The 19687-nt window shown below is 42.2% G+C and overlaps 1 protein-coding gene across 1 annotated transcript in view; it reads left to right on the top strand.

The window, feature by feature from the left end:
* The window catches only part of ADRA2A (adrenoceptor alpha 2A), a 119999-nt gene extending 110067 nt beyond the window's left edge, over positions 1-9932 (top strand). The window contains exons 3-4 of the mRNA XM_058189416.1: positions 71-163; positions 9430-9932. The gene's annotated coding sequence lies outside the window, so the exon portion shown is untranslated. The remainder of the gene's footprint in view (positions 1-70; positions 164-9429) is intronic.
* Positions 9933-19687: the final 9755 nt, after the last annotated feature.

The following is a 19687-nucleotide window of genomic DNA, read 5'->3' as shown; positions in this document are numbered from 1 at the left end:
AACATAGTTAGAAAAAAGTCATGGAAGATTGTTTCAATATATAATTGCTGTAATTATTTTATCCACACAGGTGGAAAGATCTGACACTATCCACCATGGATGAATGGTTGGTGAAATTGACAAAACTTGCTGATGTAGCCAAAATGACTTTGATTAAAGAAATGTAATTATTGACATTAATTAATGACTAAGAAACCTTTTTGAATAAAAAACAATACGTATGACATAATTTTGAAGATTATAAAAAATGGATTACAGAAAGAAAGAAATTATGATGTAATCTTAGAGAATGAGAATTGGTATAACAAGATTGGAAGCCATTTCTTTATATTTCTTTTCATGTTTTTGGTTATTTTCTGTTTTCTGTTTTCTTTGTTCTTTTTCTTTTTTCTGATTCCTTTGTGATCTTTTATTGATGTCAGATAATGCAAAATAGGGACAATTTCTCAATTATTAGGTTGAACATCATACTCAGGACTCCTTGGTGTTTTCTGAGTTGGTAGTTTAAAGTGAACTTCCCTTTATAAATCAAGGAGAATTTTGTAGTGAGGATACCAATTATAATCTTTGATTATTTCTTTCACTTTAGATTTGATAGGTAGAAATAAAATATTTTAAAACAATATTTAAAACTATTCCCTCCCCACATGGGATTATGTCAGGGGTGAAATCTAATTTCTTTTGCTACCGGTCCTGTGGCCGTGGCCTGGTGGGCGTGGCTTGGTGGTCATGTGACAGGGTGAGTGTGGCCAACTTGTAAAATGTGGTGAAACTTGCTTAGGAACCAAAATTTGGGGCACAATTGTGGTCATAAGCTTCCTTCCTTCCTTCTTCTTTCTTTCTTTCTTTCTTTCTTTTTCTTTCTTTCTTTCTTTCTTTCTTTCTCTCTCTCTCTCTCTCTCTCTCATCTCTCTCTCTCCCTTCCTCTTTCCTTCTCTTTCTGTCTGTCTCTCACTCTCTCTCACACACGCAAACACACACACACACACACACACACAACCTGGTCTAAACAGAGCCCTTCCCGGGGAGTTTTCCTGACGGGATGCTCCTGGCAGCAGCAATAGTGGCAGCACAGCAGCAGCAGAGCTTGCCTGGGCTCCCCCCCAATCCCAGAACTGCGCTGTGCTGGGGAGTTCTCCCATGTGGATGCTCCCGGCAGCAGCACCAGCGTCAGAGCTTGCCTGGGCTCCACCGCCATCCCAGAACTGCACTGCACTGTGGAGTTTTCCTGTGCGGCCACGGTGCCAACGGTGGTGGCAGTGGCAGAGCACACCCTGCCCTTCAGGGATCCAAAGGTGGGTGGCTTGGCCCAGAAGCAGCACGTTCTCCATCATGGGCTGGATGCGGGGTGGGGGGGGAGGCAAGTGGGCAGCAGTCAGCCAAAGGCTCCACAGAAGCCAAGTGCAAAAGTCGAGCATGCCACGCCCAAAAGGCAAGCGAGACTTGCAGGTCCCCCTGAGGCTGAGCATAATGGGTCTCCCTCTCCCCCCCCGCCAGCATTGGCTTACTTTATAGATCCTCTCCCTGCATGGCAGGGCTGCTTCCACGTGGCCTTCCGCTTGCCTGCCTTCACTCATGGCTGTGGGCTGCAGATTGTTGGGGTGTGTGGCCAGCTAGAGATTGCTACCGGCTCTCCAAACCAGCCCAATCTACGCTACCTACTCGGCCTATCCGGTCCGATCCGGTAGCATTTCACCCCTGGATTATATATCATCTATTACCCAATTGTGAGTCAGGCTTCTTAAAACATAGGTCCACCTTTTGGATAGACTCTTCTATCTTCTCTTTAAAATGAAATCAAAAACTCAAAATGAGATTGAAACTTTTTCTATATTTGAAATTATGAAGGAAAAACTGTTATTAACAATGTTATATTTTACTTTTATTGTGAAATGCTATCTTATTAAACAAAATAGAAGTACCGTATATACTCGAGTATAAGCCGAGTTTTTCGGCACGTTTTTTGTGCTGAAAAACGCCCCCTCGGCTTATACTCGAGTCTACCCTTGCAGAGCCGACCCAGGGAGAGGGTTTTTTGCCCTCGGGAACAGCTGGGCCGGCAGGACGAGCCCAAATGCTGCCGGCATGCTTTGCCAGCTCGGCCGGCTCGTTTTGGGGCGGCGGCTGGCCTCCGGCGTTTTCTTCCGCCGCTTTTTGATGGCGGCGGCGGCGGTGGTCGGCGGAGGGGGCGGAGGGGGCGTTCGACATTTTCGCCCCCCTCTCACTCGTCCTCCCCTTGCCCGCGGTGGGGGCGGAGGCGTTGTCACCGCCTCCTCTCGAAAATCCGAAATTGAGTGCGGCGGCGGTGGGGGTGGGTGGGTGGGTGGGGAGGCCGCCGTGAAGTGCCGGCTGGGGGCCAGGGCCAATCCCGGGCTCCCCAGCCGGCACTTCACGCGGCCTCCTGCCGCTCGCACTCAATTTCGGATTTTCGGAGAGGAGGCGAGGTGACAACGCCTCCGCTGGGCGAGAGTGACAAACAAATAGAGTTCTTCTGCCTTGGCGTTTGTCACCCTCGCCTCCTCTCGAAAGCCGAAATTGAGTGCGGCGGCAGTGGGGTGGGGGAGGCCGCGTGAAGTGCCGGCTGGGGGCCAGGGCCAATCCCGGGCTCCCCAGCCGCACTTCACGGCGGCCTCCCCACCCCACTGCCGCCGCACTCAATCGCTGGAGAGGAGGGCGGTGACAACGCCAAGCGAAGAACTCTTTATTTGTTTGTCACTCTCGCCTCGGAGGCGGAGGCGTTGTCACTCGCCTCCTCTCCGAAAATCCGAAATTGAGTGCGAGCGGCAGTGGGGTGGGTGGGTGGGGGAGGCCGCCGTGAAGTGCCGGCTGGGGAGCCCGAGCCAATCCCGGCCCCAGCCGGCACTCACGGCGGCCTCCCCTGCCGCCGCACTCAATTTCGGCTTTCGGAGAGGAGGCGAGGTGACAACGCCCGCCCACCGCGGGCAGAGGAGGCGAGTGACAAACAAATAGAGTTCTTCTGCCTTGGCGTTTGTCACTCGCCTCCTCTCGAAAGCCGAAATTGAGTGCGAGCGGCAGTGGGGTGGGGAGGCCGCGTGAAGTGCCGGCTGGGGGCCGAGCCAATCCCGGGCTCCCCACCCCACTGCCGCCGCACTCAATTTCGCCGGAGAGGAGGCGGTGACAACGCCAAGGCGAGAAGAACTCTTTATTTGTTTGTCACTCTCGCCTCGGAGGCGGAGGCGTTTGTCACCCTCGCCCTCCTCTCCAGCCGAAATTGAGTGCGGCGGCAGTGGGGTGGGTGGGTGGGGGAGGCCGCCGTGAAGTGCCGGCTGGGGGCCGGAGCCAATCCCGGGCTCCCCAGCCGCACTTCACGCGGCCTCCTGCCGCCGCACTCAATTTCGGCTTTCGGAGAGGAGGCGAGGTGACAACGCCTCCGCTGGGCGAGAGTGACAAACAAATAGAGTTCTTCTCGCCTTGGCGTTTGTCACCCTCGCCCTCCTCTCGAAAGCCGGTGAGTGCGGCGGCAGTGGGGTGGGTGGGTGGGGAGCCCGGGATTGGCTCCTGGGCCCCCAGCCGGCACTTCACGGCGGCCTCTGCCGCCGCACTCAATCGCTGGAGAGGAGGCGAGTGACAACGCCTCCGCCCACCGCGGGCAAGAGGAGGACGAGTGAGAGGCGAAATGTCGAACGCCCCTCCGCCTCCGCCGCCACCGCCATCAAAAGCGGCGGAAGAAAACGCCGAGGCCAGCCGCCGCCCAAAACGAGCCGGCCGAGCTGGCAAAGCATGCCGGCACTTCAATCCGGGCTCCCCAGCCGGCACTTCACGGCGGCCTCCCCACCCACCCACCCCACTGCCGCCGCACTCAATTTCGGCTTTCGGAGAGGACGGCGAGTGTGTCAAACGCCAAGCGAAGAACTCTTTTATTTGTTTGTCACTCGCCTCGGAGGGCGGAGGCGTTGTCACCCTCGCCTCCTCTCCAGCCGAAATTGAGTGCGGCGGCAGTGGGGTGGGTGGGTGGAGGCCGCGTGAAGTGCCGGCTGGGGGCCGGAGCCAATCCCGGCCCCAGCCGCACTCACGGCGGCCTCCTGCCGCCGCACTCAATTTGGCTTTTCGGAGAGGAGGCGGTGACAACGCCCGCCCACCGCGGGCAGAGGAGGCGAGTGACAAACAAATAGAGTTCTTCTCGCCTTGGCGTTTGTCACCCTCGCCCTCCTCTCCAGCCGAAATTGAGTGCGGCGGCGGTGGGGGTGGGGAGGCCGCGTGAAGTGCCGGCTGGGGGCCGGGATTGGCTCCTGGCCCCCAGCCGGCACTTCACGCGGCCTCCTGCCGCCGCACTCAATTTCGCCGGAGAGGAGGCGAGTGACAACGCCTCCGCCCACCGCGGGCAAGAGGAGGACAGTGAGAGGCGAAATGTCGAACGCCCCTCCGCCCCTCCGCCGCCACCGCCATCAAAAAGGGGCGGAAGAAAACGCCGGAGGCCAGCCGCCGCCCCAAAACGAGCCGGCCGAGCTGGCAAAGCATGCCGGCACTTCAATCCCGGGCTCCCCCAGCCGGCACTTCACGGCGGCCTCCCCACCCACCCACCCACCCCACTGCCGCCGCACTCAATTTGGCTTTTCGGAGAGGACGGCGAGTGTGTCAAACGCCAAGGGGCGAGAAGAACTCTCTTTATTTGTTTGTCACTCTCGCCCTCCTCTTACTCGTCCTCCTCTCGCCCTCGGAGGGGGCGGAGGGGGCGTTTGTCACGAATACATCCCAATAAAATGCAAAGGTTTCAAAGCATGTTTTGGAAAAGCAGCGAGGGAGGGGGGGAGAATGCTGCCTTGAATGTGAAAGAAACGTGGAAAACTCCAACTACAGTATAAAAAAAAAACATTTGCACTCAGTACTTTTTATTTTATTTTATTTTTTGCCAAGTTTTCCCCAGGGTTTTTTTTCCCCCCTATGGAAATTGGGGAGGTGGGGAGAAAGAGGTGAAAAAGAAAAGCCTCTTGGAAAGCGGAGAAATACGGCAAGAACAAAACAATTTCTCCCCCGGGAGGGGGGGCAGGAGGAGGAGGAGGAGGAGAGATGGGGGCATGGCAAGCTAGGGTGGGAAGAAGGAGGAGGAAGAAGAAGGGAGGCAAAAGAAACCGACCCTCGCGCAGATCAGCAAATTAGCTTTCCTTCTCCAAACCAATTTTTTAAAAAAAAACAAAACCGTTCTACCCAGAGCAAATGGCAAATAAGCAGCCCGTTTTGAGTCTGATTATTGTTTCATGTGGTTGCCCTCTCTGATCTCCTTGTACATGACAAGGCACCTCTAACCCAGCGCTTTGTGTTTGTTATTGGTAATTCTCCTCTCCTTCTTCCATTGGAGTCCTCTCCTTCCTTTCCGAGCAGGCGGGCGATTTACCTTCTCTGCCTCTTTTATTTTCCTGGAGGTGGAGGTGTATTCCTAAGGATGCCTTCAGTGCTGGGGAAGGAGCCGATCCATGGAGGGAGGCGGCGCTGCCGAGCCGCTGCTTACAGAGGCGAAAGAGCCAGGAGACCTTGGCATGGGTGGGCGGCTGGTGTAAGGCAGGGCAGAACCTTCGACCCGCAAGGATCCCGGGAGGTGGGGGACGAAAGAGAGGCAGAGAAGGAGGAGGAGGAAGGAAAAGAAAAGAAAAGGGGGAGTGAAAATAAGAGCAGTCCGAGCAATAAATAAATATTGCTGGGCTGCTTTCCAAAAATCCTCAGCACGGAACTAAAAGTTGCAAGTGTTTTGTGAGTTCAAACAGTCCCTTCCAGACTAACACGTTTCATTAAAAGATACAAAGTTTGGTAAACTGAAGCTCGCTCTGTCCAATGCAAAAAAATCATCATCATCATATAATAATGATAATAATAATAATAATAATAATAATAATAATAATGATGATGATAATGATAATAATGATAATGATAATAATAATAATAATAATAATAATAATAATAATAATAATAATAATAATAATAATAATAATAATAATAATAATAATGATGATGATAATGATAATAATGATAATGATAATAATAATAATAATAATAATAATAATGATGATGATGATAATAATGATAATAATGATAATGATAATAATAATAATAATAATGATGATGATGATGATGATGATAATGATAATGATAATAATAATAATAATAATAATAATAATAATATTCAGCCGTGCTTCGCTTTGATGGCAGCCTGACGTAAAATGGGGGGCAGGGGGATACATACACGGTTAGGGAAAAATAACAAAACAATGTTTTGGGCTCAATTGCAGTCTTAAATTGAGGACTACCGGTACTTGCAATTTGAACCTTATTGGACACTTCATTCCTGGAGGGTTTTTAAAGAACAGACTGGACAATCCTTTGTCTGAAACAGTATAGGATCTCTTGCTTGAGGAGTGGGGACTGGACTAGAAGATCACTGTTAGTTTGGGATATGTTCAGAGCCCACACATCTGATGACATAAAAAAATTGGCAAAGTCATCTCAAGTCACTTTGGCCGTTATTCCAGGTGGGCTTACATCTGTATTGCAGCCCCTAGATGTCAGTTTAAATAAACCTTTCAAGGACCATGTGCGAAGGATGTGGCATGAATGGATGACATCTGGTCAAGCTCGTCTGACAAAAGTTGGAAATCTGAGAAAGCCAGACATAGAACTAATAGCACAGTGGGTTCGTGATGCATGGGAAGATATTCCAGAGGACATGGTGCAACGTGCCTTCAAGAAATGTGGCATTAGTAATGCTATGGATGGCAGTGAAGACAGCGCATTGTATGAGAGTGACAGCAGTGATGATGACGACTGTGAACTCAGTGATGACGACAACGATATCCGGATAACATCACAGAAGCTGAAGTAGCTGAAGCTCTGTTTGGACAAACAGATGAGGAGGAGGAGAACTCCAGTTTTGAGGGATTTTAGCTCTCGTTAGCTTGGTTGCTGTTACTTTTAAAGATACTGTATTTTTGATACCATATTCTTTTTGGGGACCCCCTTTTGCACTTTTATTGTTTTTCGTTCAAATAAATATTCATGTTATTTTACTTGGCTCTATCTTTATTTTTTACATTGACCAGTAGCTGCCTCATTTCCCACCCTCGGCTTATACTCGAGTCAATAGTTTTTCCCAGTTTTTGTGGTAAAATTAGGTACCTCGGCTTATATTCGGATCGGCTTATACTCGAGTATATACGGTAAATCAAAAAAATCATTACTCTGATGGAAATTCACCTAACTTGAAAGATATGTTCTTTCCTTTTTTCTTTTTGTCCAATTGCTTGCTTTTTAATGATAGCATTTGCAAGTTGCTTCCCAGACAAAGCTGTCAGTAGTCAGTAGTTTCCAATTATCTGACAAACTAGTCTCATTATTCATGAGAAACTATATTAAAACTCTTCAGAAGTTAAAAAGAAAATTGATGTCAGAGCAGACACATGCTGTTTCTCTCTCTCTCTCTTTCTCTTGGTTGATGAGTGTCACAAAAAATGCAAGTTTTGTTTAAAAAAATAAAACTCAAAAGAATGCATAAATTTCATTTATGTCAATATAACCCAAGACTTCAGGTTACTGATGCCCCCAAATTTCACTTTTACTTCCAACAGCACCACCAAAAGTTGCCACTGAGTTGAACTGATTTTGAACTGAAATAAATGATTTTCATTGTAAGGGATTTACATGTAAATGAAATATAATGTTAAATTTCATATACAGTGGGTTTCATTTTCAGTCGCTACCTGTTTGTTTGTGGGCACACTCGTGCTCATGTGCACATATGATGCTTTTGCGCATGCGCAGAGATGTCCAGGTGGGTGGGCGGAGCCTCCTGCCGCTGCCATTACCGGTTCACCCGGTAGCAATCCACCACTGATTTACATGTAAATTAGTCTGTTTAATGGAATTCAGTGCAAATGTAAATATAATGTAAAATTTAGTTACCGTAAGGATTGGCACTGTAATAAAGTGTTGAGTCTAGTAAGTAATACTGGGTAGTATTCATTAATATAGTGAATAAATTGATTAGATGACTTATGATTCTAATAGTATTTTTATGTTTATAAAACATTTCAAGCACTGAATGAAATATGTACAGTACATGTACACATTTATATGTAAATCTAAAAAATGATGAACACAGAAACATGTTATATAGATTAAAAATTACTTTAATATGTTACTTAAATTATTTAATTAAAGTAATTTTAAATCTATGTAATTATCACATTGTAGAGAGAATTCCAAGTCATATTAATTTCATATATATTACAGCATTTTTTTCAATAAATATTCAAAGGGGGCAGAACTTTTATATATAGTCACAGAAGAAAAAACAGCAGCGCTCATTTTTATTAATGTTGGGCTACAGAATGTCCAGAAGTGGTCTTGGTTTACATATTATTTAGAAAATGGATAAATAAATTTATACTAGACAGAGGTTGATTGCAACATCCATAATTCTTGGTTGTTAGCTTTCCTTGACGTAAATAATAGAGCTTAAAAATCTGGTTAGCACACTGTTACTACTCCTAGAAGACTAATGGGAAATCTCAGAGAGATGCTTTATTCCTATCAAGACTTCAGTACAGGAACGTTTTGATGTGATCCTGTAAAGGAAACAGCACTCCAGTTTTAGGCATTGCATTAGAACTGCCAGATTACCTGAGATTGTCTGCTTCACTGCCTTTCTTTCATAGGCAATACAGTAGATACCTCTCATGAAACAAATCACCTCCTGCAAACATGAGACAGAATCTTGCTTTTCATTGAAGTCCACCTTGCTGAAGTCCATTTTGGAATAAGCAGCATTTGCAAATTTCAGAAAAAGAGTAAACAAAAGAAATTAATATAGAATTTTTAAAATAAATCTGGTTTACACCATTCATTGGTGTAAGTATATATTATTCATTGGTAGTCATTCATTAATTCTCTATTTACACCATTAATTTCACCATTAATGCCAGTCATTACATGTGTTCATCCTTTACCTACTTATTATATCATGTTCATACACATTTCATAACTTGCTTTTTGTTATTTAAGATAGCCAGCTCTCTCTTTTTGAGAATCGTATCAACTTCATCCAGCTTTAACTTTCACAGTCTTCCTACGTCTATTCAGTCTTCAAATATATATTTATTGTATCATTCAATATTTAGTTATTTTCTCTATGAATCAAAACACCTCAACTTAGTTCTTTCATATTTATTTATTTAATAAATTTATATGCTATTCTTCTTACTTTGAAAATTCTGGGCTATTCTGGGCTATAAATTGTATTCGTGCTGTGTTTACTTTTCTTTTATGTTTGCCTTGTCACATCAAATTCTTGCTCCCAAATAACAAAATCGAAATAGTATGTGACCAGTCATGTTCTAAATGGGATTTTTAAGATATTCATACCCAAATATTATTCTGTCAGGTTCAAACTGTCTAAATAAACTGAATTTTTTTTTTTTTTAGAACTGCAGAAAAAATAATTGCTACCAACCTGCCTTCCATTGAGGACCTATATACTGCATGAATCAAGAAGAGGGCCGTGAAAATATTTACAGATCCCTCACATCCAGGACATAAACTGTTTCAACTCCTACCCTCAAAACGACGCTATAGAGCACTGCACACCAGAACAACTAGACACAAGAACAGTTTTTTCCCGAAGGCCATCACTCTGCTAAACAAATAATTCCCTCAACACTGTCAAACTATTTACTAAATCTGCACTACTATTAATCTTCTCATCGTTTTCATCACCAATCTCTTTCCACTTATGACTGTATGACTGTAACTTTGTTGCTGGCAATCCTTATTATTTATATTGATATATTGATCATCATTTGTGTTGTAAATGTTGTACCTTGATGAAGGTATCTTTTCTTTTACGTACACTGAGAGCATATGCACCAAGACAAATTCCTTGTGTGTCCAATCACACTTCGCCAATAAAAAATTCTATTCTATTCTAATTATATCTTTGCATTTTAGATGACTATATACAATATTTTGACTTCAAGAGCTATCCAGGTCCTGTTGTTCAGTAGTAGTGCAGTATACTGTATAAGCCACCTGCTCACATTCCACCAACTCAGGAAACTTTCCCTAAACTTGGAATTAAAAATAAAAGTCCCTGGCAGGTTCTTGAAGGACATGTCTGTCTGCCATATCAGATAGGTGAACAGCATGTCATATAATTCCAGCTTCCATTTTCTGCATCCAGCATAATAATGAGTTCTTGTATTGTAGCATAATAATATTTGCTCGTTCTGGCATTCCGTTTTACAGAAACACTTTATCTTGATACTCCTTAATGTTTATGAAAATGTAACTTTATTCAGGAATTATGCCTGAATAAAGAATTTCATGATGTAGATATGCAGCTTTACATCTTTACAATGTTTTTAATTATTTTTTTTTTTTGGTACCCTATGTGAAAAACTGAATGAGTTGTCTATAAATGTTTGTGTGTGCTTTCATGGAATAAATATAATAGTGTTTCAGATGTTCTTTTCGTGTTCAAGTGAATTCACATCAATGCCTGTCTTGACTTCTCAGATAACATAATGTTATGTTAAGTCCAGTGTACATGGAAACATTGATATTGGGATTCTGCCCCTTCCGCTTTAAAAACCCCTGGGGAGTATTGCTACTCTTTGTTTCATATTTGAACAATGACAGTCCAGCAGAAACCTTGGTTCTCAGTATCTCAATGAAGAGATACTGGAACCAAATCAGTTATTCCCTGACCTAAGAATGTGACAGTTTAACGTAAGTGGGTAAAAGTAATTTATAAAAGGAGGTAAAGTTCTTGAGGACAATAGTGAACAGGAAGAACCATTTTTATCTCTACAATTGTAATTGGAGAAAGTGCATAAATTGTTAACACTGGTTTTGTGCCATCTAGTCAAGAGTACATTTTCTTTATGTTAACTCTACACTTCTCCTCTTTAAATTATCAGTCTTTAATTCTCCCCAGGGGTTTTTAAAGATAAACAGAAACTTTGGAAAAACAAATTCTGACTGAAACTGGTAGTTGCATTATTCTAAAACCAGGGACGATCCTGAGATATATAGGCATATTATGTTATTTTTTTAATTTTTTGAGTACAGCAGGTGCATGTAAAGTTAAACAATAACTATATTTGAAAGCTCTACTGCTTTAAGCAGAGCTGTATTCATTATTTATTATTCAAGGAGCTTTCACAGAAACTAGTCTCTGTTTAGATTGGCAGATTTACAAGTGAAAAGCTTGTATTAGCAGAGAAAATGGAGAGAAAAACTTTCTGAACCCAGCTATGAATGACAGATGTTTCCACAAAATTGTGAGATACAAAGAGAAGAATCTTACACTTGAGTGCCTTAATTTTCTTCACAGAAAATTTTTAGAAATGGGCATTGTTTCCTGTATGGTCCCACATTCACATTTACTTTCCTGAAATTAGAAACAGACAACCTACAGCATGTGATTGGGCTTATATGACTTATGGCATTTTTGTGATGCCCTCAGAGTTCTCTGAAATTGTGTTTCCAATCTTGAATCAGGGGTGAAATGCTCCCGGATTGGAGGGGATCGCGCGATCCGGTAGCGATGGTGGCTGCTGGTTCAGAGGACCCGTAGCAAAAATCCCTGGCCCCGCCCCCTGCCTCTGCTGAGCCGCACCATCTGCAGAGGTGTTTTTTTTTTACTTTTAAAAGCCGGTTTTGCTTCAGCCGAAACAGGCCTTTAAAAGTAAAAAACAGCAGAACCTTACTTGAACTCTTACTTGTAGAAAACATGTTTTCTACAAGTAAGAGTAGAGATTCTAAGGCACTTACCTGATTACTGAGGAATGCATGGCCACAGCCCGAAAGCAGTTTCAGTTTCAGCCAGACAGCATCAATCACTCAGCTAATCTATTTCCTCGGTGATCAGCTGGCTGACTTTGCTAGCTGAGGAACTCTGGGATTTGAAGTCCACAATAAAATAAAATAAAATAAAATAAAATAAAATAAAATAAAATAAAATAAAATATTTGTGCAGCTTTCTGAGATTTGGTGTGTTTCTGTAGTGTTTCACTCTAACTACACAAACACACAAAATCTCAGAAAGCTGTATTGTGTGTGTGTGTGTGTGTGTGTGTTAGTTGTGTGTGTGTAAAGTATGAAAGTTGGTTTTTGAGCTTTTTGTGGCTGTGTGAAGTATGAAGTGCAGCTGCTTTTACATTGTGTGTGAGTCAGTTGTGTTGTGTTGTGTGTGTGTAAAGTGTGAAAGTTGGTTTTTGAGCTTTTTGTGGCTATGTGAAGTGTGAAGTGCAGCTGCTTTTACATTATGTGTGAGTCAGTTGTGTTGTGTGTGTGTAAAGTGTGAAAGTTGGTTTTTGGTACCTCTTATTGTTTTTTTATACTTTGTTTATTATTTTTATTATTTATAGTTATTGGCCACGCCCACCAAGCCATCTGACCACCAAGCCATGCCCACCAATTAAGCCACGCCCACAGAACCGGTAGGGAAAATTTTTAGATTTCACCCCTGTCTTGAATGATAACTATCTTAGACAATGAGGTATGATTCTGTACCATGTTTGGATGTGAAAAAGCAACCCAACAGAACGTGGGTCTGCTTAGACACTAAATGCTTAGTAGACATTAAATAGATAATTCCCAAACAACCCTCCCTCCCCCTTTCTAAAAGTACACTCTGGTCATGTAATCTGACAATTAGCAGTTCCTATGGAAGAGTTGCTTTCGAAACTGATTCAATTCAAGAGATTATAATGTCAACAACCAGCTGGAAACTTCTCAGAGTGAAAACATCTACTCCTCACCAATAAAATAATGCGCAGTCACCAAAAGAAATACATAGAAAGACTACGAGAATCTATCTTCCATAATGTAGATAAGGACATCTTGATTCTAAAATGAAAATAGTCCATCTGTTGCAAGTTTTGTAATCCCAATTGATGTGTTAAAAAATATTCTGGGAAATTTGCTTTACCAAATACCATTGCTGGTTTAGGTAGGTGTAAAAAAGTCATCCTACACCCTTACAAAATGTTCCATTAGATCACTTCTAATGTCCCTTTCAAATCTATGAGTTCATGAAATTATTACCTAAGTAATTTTGACCTTCAGCTATCTTTCAGTTTTATTTTGCTTTAAATTCAAAAAGATTGTGTTACCCTACTTTAAATCAAGGAGATGTTCAGAAGCAAAGGCTAAAGTAGACATTTTACAAGGTAAGAATCTATAATACCTTGCAATTACAAATAAGTTTAGAAGCAAAAAGACAATAGTGGAAAGAATTGTTCTTTTCTTTTCTTTTCTTTTCTTTCTTTCTTTCTTTCTTTCTTTCTTTCTTTCTTTCTTTCTTTCTTTCTTTCTTTCTTTCTCTCTCTGTCTCTCTCTCTCTCTTTCTCTCTCCCTCCCTCCCTCTCCCTCCCTCCCTCCCTCCCTTCCTGTGTGTGATGTGTGTGTCTATACTCAGTGTTGTCTTTCCTATGTTCTTTCTGCTGTTCCGCTAAAACAAATAACATACAGTGTTTTCCCATCCTCTACCTTTTAAGAAAAAACAATTTAAGGGAAAATATGACTTAGAACTATTAGATAAGAGAAGGGAAAGAGTGAAATATTATCCGTTTCCTCTTATTTTTTGAGTATCAATTTCCTGTGGCTATTTTTCAGTTTACAAGCAACAGTAAAAGTACCACTGGGAAGCTACATTTCTTATGCTTAGTATAGAACCTGTGACAAAAAGCAGCATATGAACAACCTTACAATATGCAGATTTTATAAGCGACTGAGAGAAAGGAACAAAGTAAAAAGAGGTATTAAAGGTGTACAGGTAAACCTTGCTTACTGATGAGTGTTTAACGACCATTCAAAATTATGAAGGCCTCAGAAAGGGTGGTTTACAGCAGCACTTCTGACTGTAGCGAAACATTAAACACATACAGGGAGTCCTTGACTTAAAATGGTTCACTTAGTAACTATTCAAAGTTACAATGGCACCAAAATAATGACTTATCACCAGTGGTGGGATTCAAATTTTTTAACAACCGGTTCTGTGGGCATGGCTTATTTTGGGGTGTGGCTTGGTGGTCATGTGACTGGGTGGGCATAGCTAGCTGCTCATGTGACTGGGTGGGCGAGCCTAGCTGCTCATGTGACTGGGTGGGCATAGCTAGCTGCTCATGTGACTGGGTGGGCGAGCCTAGCTACTCATGTGACTGGGTGGGCGAGCCTAGCTGCTCATGTGACTGGGTGGGCATAGCTAGCTGCTCATGTGACTGGGTGGGCGAGCCTAGCTGCTCATGTGACTGGGTGGGCGTAGCTAGCTGCTCATGTGACTGGGTGGGTGAGCCTAGCTGCTCATGTGACTGGGTGGCCCTGGCTATGGGCATAGAAACTACTCAGAGGGCTAAATAAAGTCATTCTCTCCTTAATCTCTCTTTCTCCCTCCATCTCTTTCTTCCCCTTTCTCTTCTTCATCTTTCTCCCCTTCTATCCTTCACCTCTTTCTTTCCTTCATCTTTCTCTCCATCTTTCTCTCCTTAATCTCTCTTTCTCCCCCCTTTTCTGTTCTTCATCTTTCTCCCCTTCTATCCTTCATCTCTCTTTCTCTCCATATTTCTCTCCTTAATCTCTCCTTCTCCCTCCGTCTCTTTTTCTCCAGCCTGCCCACCCGATCCATTCACCTCGCTGTCCACCTGAGCCAAGCACCATGCGGCTGCCGACCAAAGCCTGCCTGCATCCAAGCGTCTCTCTAGCCAGCGATTAAAGCGCCTGCTGGCCACGTGGCCAGTGAGGAGCTTGAATCGGCTGACTAGCAAGAGGCTTGGATGCAGGCAGGCTTCGGTTGGCGGCTGCGTGGCACTTGGATTGGGTGGGCAGCGAGACACTTGGATGGAGGCAGGCTTCGGTCAGCGGCTACATGGCCAGCGAGGTGCTTGGATGGGAGTAGGTCACGGCCGGCAGCCGGGCGGGCACAGGTCAACCACCTTTCCCAGTCCCGCTTCCCCAGGGGCAGCACTCGGCTGTACTTGCCTTATGCTGCTGGAGCGGTCAGGGCAGTCTGAGGTGGGAAGTCCGAGATGGGGAACAGAGTGGTAGGCGGCTGAGCCAGACATTTAACAAGTGGTTCGGGTGTGCTCCCAGGGGGGAGGAGAGTGCAAGCCAGCAATTTTACAAATGGTGCTGCGACACTGGTAAGTAATGGTGGGGAGGGGAGGGGCAAGGGGCAGGGCGAACTGGCAATTTAACAAATGGTTCGGCCGAACCGTCTAGAACCGGCAGAATCCCACCACTGCTTATCACCATTTTTCACACTTATGACTATTTCAGCATCCACATGATCCCCATGATCCAAATCCAGATACTTGGCTACTAACTCACATTTATGATGGTTGAAGTGTGATCCCCTCTTGTGACCTTCTGATAAGGAAAGTGAATGGGAAAATCAGACCATGCTACTTATTTAACAACTGCAATGATTCACTTACCAAATGTGGCAAGAAAAGTCATAAAATGCAAAACTCACTTAACAACTTTTTCATTTAGCAACATAAATTTTGGACTCAACTGTGGTCATAAATTGAGGGCTACCTGTACACAAACACACACACACACACACACACACACACAGACACGATTGTGCTCTGGGTGCTTGGCAACCTGATGACCAATTGTCAATCAGCCCAAAATAATGTAATCACCACTTGCAATCTTCCCTGCCGGCTTCTTCAGAAAGCCAACGAGGAAGTCAATAAGGAAAGTCAATTGGACAGTATAGGTGGGAACAAGATCAACTATTTATTTATTACATTTATAATGTAACTTAAGAGTTCATCCGTGCGCTCTCACAGAGAGGGACTCCTCAGGGTGCCGTCGGCCAGGCAGTGCCGACTGGCGACACCCAGGGGAAGGGCCTTTTCTGTGGGGGCCCCCACTCTCTGGAACGAGCTTCCCCCAGGTCTTCGCCAACTTCCTGACCTTCGAACCTTCCGCCGCGAGCTTAAGACACATCTATTTATCTGCGCAGGACTGGACTAGAATTTTAAATTTTTAAATGTTTAAATTTTAAATTTGGTTTTAAATGGGTTTTATTATTTATATCTCTATTTTAAATATTCGGCCTATGTAATAAGTTTTTTAAATTAATGTTTTACCCTGTATATATATATGTTTTTTTATATGGCTGTAAACCGCCCTGAGTCCCTAGGGAGATAGGGCGGTATAAAAGTACGAATAATAAATAATAAATAAATAAATAAATAATACCATCCATCACAATGTCCAATGTCCAATTTACTTTCAAAATTGCATAGTTTATGAGTCAGACTTAATTTCTCACACGTATTGAATAGTCTCAATATCCATATTCAGGTGAGATGTAACAAAGGATGAGTAACTAAAAGAATTACAAGTGAAAATTTCATATACTTGGTCTTGATTTAGAGATAAAATGTTCCCTTTTTAAAGATTTGTATACCTGGAAACTACATTGTGCACAGAACCTCAGAACCTTCTCTGCATTAACTAGTGTCAGAAAGACAGTTTAGGAAAGGCATTGACTCTGATAAGCAATTGACCTGCATCAGGGCATTTCTGGGATAATTGATACCATGAATATGGCCACAAGTTCAAACATAAGGTAGAAAATGAAATGAGCATGAAAAAGTAAAATTGTTCCTTGAGGGAATCATATTATTAGACAACAGGTGCTGGATGATGAGAAAACAATTGCCTTTTGTCCATTGAGTATGAAAATCACTGTCATTTTACTTACTTTCAGGGAATTTGGTGACAGCATGAGGAGAGCTGCAGAAGAAAACTGAGTATAAGTTTTATTTAAATTGACTGGGAAATAAGCCCACCAGCTGTGGCATTCAATGCATGCTTATCTCAGAAGAAACAAAGAAAACAAAGTTTTCATATGCAGAACAAAATCTCTCATCTGTCTTCTAATGAGTCAACATTTCAGTTTGGTTTAGAACAGTGAGTTGGGGATGGGAAAGTTCCTTATTTATATTCCTTAGAATCTACTTCTGGAATTCAATCACTTGCAGCAGTCTTGGGAATGGTGGTTCTTCCTTTTCCTCTTCCTCTTCTTCTTCCTCTTCTTCTTCTCCTCCTCCTCCTCCTCCTCCTCCTCCTCCTCCTCCTCCTCCTCCTCCTCCTCCTCCTCCTCTTTCCAAATCTAAAAATATTAATATATCAATAACATATTTGCCATTCAATCCACCTAAAGTTTAGTTATAATTAAGGAGGTTAATCTCACTCCTTTTTTGTCCCAGAAATATATCTATATTTTTCTGTAAAAACATTAATATGAGAAACCAGATAGCAACTTAAGAGTTCATCTGATAAATTGGAATTGGAACATGCTTATATGGAGCAGCATATAGTAATGTACATTACTTTATATGTTCATACCTGGCCAAAACCAGCAAGCATAGTACACAAAATTATCTGCTACAATATCCTACCTATTAATGACTACTTCAGCTTCAAACACAATAATACACGAGCACACAATAGATTCAAACTCAAGGTAAACTGTTCCAAACTCGATTGCAGAAAATACAACTTCAGTAACACATGGTCAATGCCTGGAATGCACTACCTGATTCTGTTGTTACATCCCCAAACCCCCATAATTTTAACCTTAGACTGTCTACTGTTGACCTCACCCCATTCTTAAGAGGTCTTTAAGGGACATGCATAAGTGCACCAGTGTGCCTACCGTCCCTGTCCTACTGTCTTCAATTATTTGTACACATTTACTATGTTAATATTAATGTTTATACTTATACCTGCTATTTTTTATGTGTTTGACAAACTAACTAAAATAAATAAACAGTCTAATCTCTTAATACAAACTATACAGCTCTTCAAGCCTAAACTGTTGAAATCATTGTTGTTGGATTTGTATTTAGAATAAGTGTTAACTCTTGAAGTTTACCTTTTGAGCAGTGTTCCTTTTAAAATCAAAAACTATGTGATTTTCTATGAAATCACACCCAAGTGGTATTACTTCAGATATTATCTGCAATTTTATTTTTTAAACACATTTTAGGATCAAATCTAAGAGTCAGTTTGATGTAGCAGTTAAGGTATCAGGCTAGAAACCAGCAGACCATGAGTCAGCTGAATGACTCTGATTGTGAGTCAGCCCTAGAAAGAGGGTAATGGCGAACCACTTCTGAAAAAAACCATTGCCAAGAAACTGCAGAAATCTTTCCAGGTGATCTCTGAAAATTGAACACAATTGACCAGAATTTTTTAAAAAGACCCAATCCAATTATCAACAGAGAAAAAATTATGAGGAAGGGAAGGTCCTGAAATCTTCAAGAAATGAAGTTTAATCTGGAGCAAGAGTTTTTGAAAACCCTTGGAGACTAAACAATGTTGGAACAGTGCTTTTATTATTGCACAGGAACAGGGACCTTTTATTTACATATCCTTCTTTCTATTTATTTTAAAGTTACGTTTCTAGGTTACAAAGCATCATTTTCTAAACTTTTAATAGAACTAACATATGCGTTTGTCTTTTAAAATACAAAGATCTTTCTTTTCATAGTTATGTTCTGTTGTTATGAAATAAGTATCTGTAGACTTGTGTCCAATTATCCTACTTCGAATGGTTTATCAGCATTCAAGGCAGGTTACAGATACTCAGATCTGAGCAAGTGGATGATTGCTTCAAACACAATCCAGCTGTTACAAGTTTGTCCTTTATTTTTTTTAGGAGACATACATCTTCTAATTCCTCATCTGGTAGGAAGATTTTAAACCAGTGTAGAGCATCTGGTCATCTAATCCAACTGGACATTTAAGACCTACCATACTACCAGTGTGGTAATAAAAACAGCAGAGCAGTTTTCTGTATAGCTTTCTATGTGGTACAAATTAAATTTTATTTGTGCATATTTATTTATTTATTAGATTTATATTGCCGCCTATTCGCCCATGGCATTCTGTGGGGAAGAGAATGAGCATAAATTTTAAGGGGACGGAACCTAAGAATATATTTCACAGCTGAGATTGACCTCTAAGAAAATTCAAACCTCCTTTTGATACAGTACTGAAATGTTTGATTCTCATTATACTCAAAATCTGTCTGTTGCTGTAATTATAGATTAAAATTCTGCTATAGGCTGTGCAAAATTTCAGCCAAGATCTGAGTCAGCAGAACTTTATGCATCAATAATACAGTCATTCATAATATTCTGATTTTAAAAGGTTCACCTCCTGTAGCTGTTGAATTTCATTTCCCTCTCACTCAGTTGCTTACTTACAACTTTTAGCACTGTTAAGAACTTTACTATCAATTTTGTTAATAATTGTCAATTTATGTTCTCTCATCTAGTGACCAATGTGTTTCATCTCCAAAGTTCAAAATTTCTACAAAAAGCTTACATTTCCTATTGTAAGCTGGAACCCCAACAATTGTTGTTTACATAATGTGTTGTGTAGTGATTTTTTTCTTCAGTGTTGTGATCTATCCATGTGTATTTGAAAAAATGAGGGAGGGTTAGTGATTAGTTAGTTTACTTTTTGTTTGGACTGGTGACAAAGGAATTTTTGTTAGGAGTGAAAATAACTAAGGTGATACAATAGTGTCTAAATGACAATTTTATATTGCATAGGTCCTATGGAGAAAGCCCTGATTGGCTTATTATGTTCTTCTCATGTCTGTAGTATTTCAAGGTCAGTAAGTGTGAGAGCAATTATATATAAATTTTCT

Source organism: Ahaetulla prasina, chromosome 6, assembly GCF_028640845.1.
Source record: "Ahaetulla prasina isolate Xishuangbanna chromosome 6, ASM2864084v1, whole genome shotgun sequence".
NCBI lineage: Eukaryota > Metazoa > Chordata > Lepidosauria > Squamata > Colubridae > Ahaetulla > Ahaetulla prasina.
This window is presented reverse-complemented; position numbering and strand designations above follow the sequence as displayed.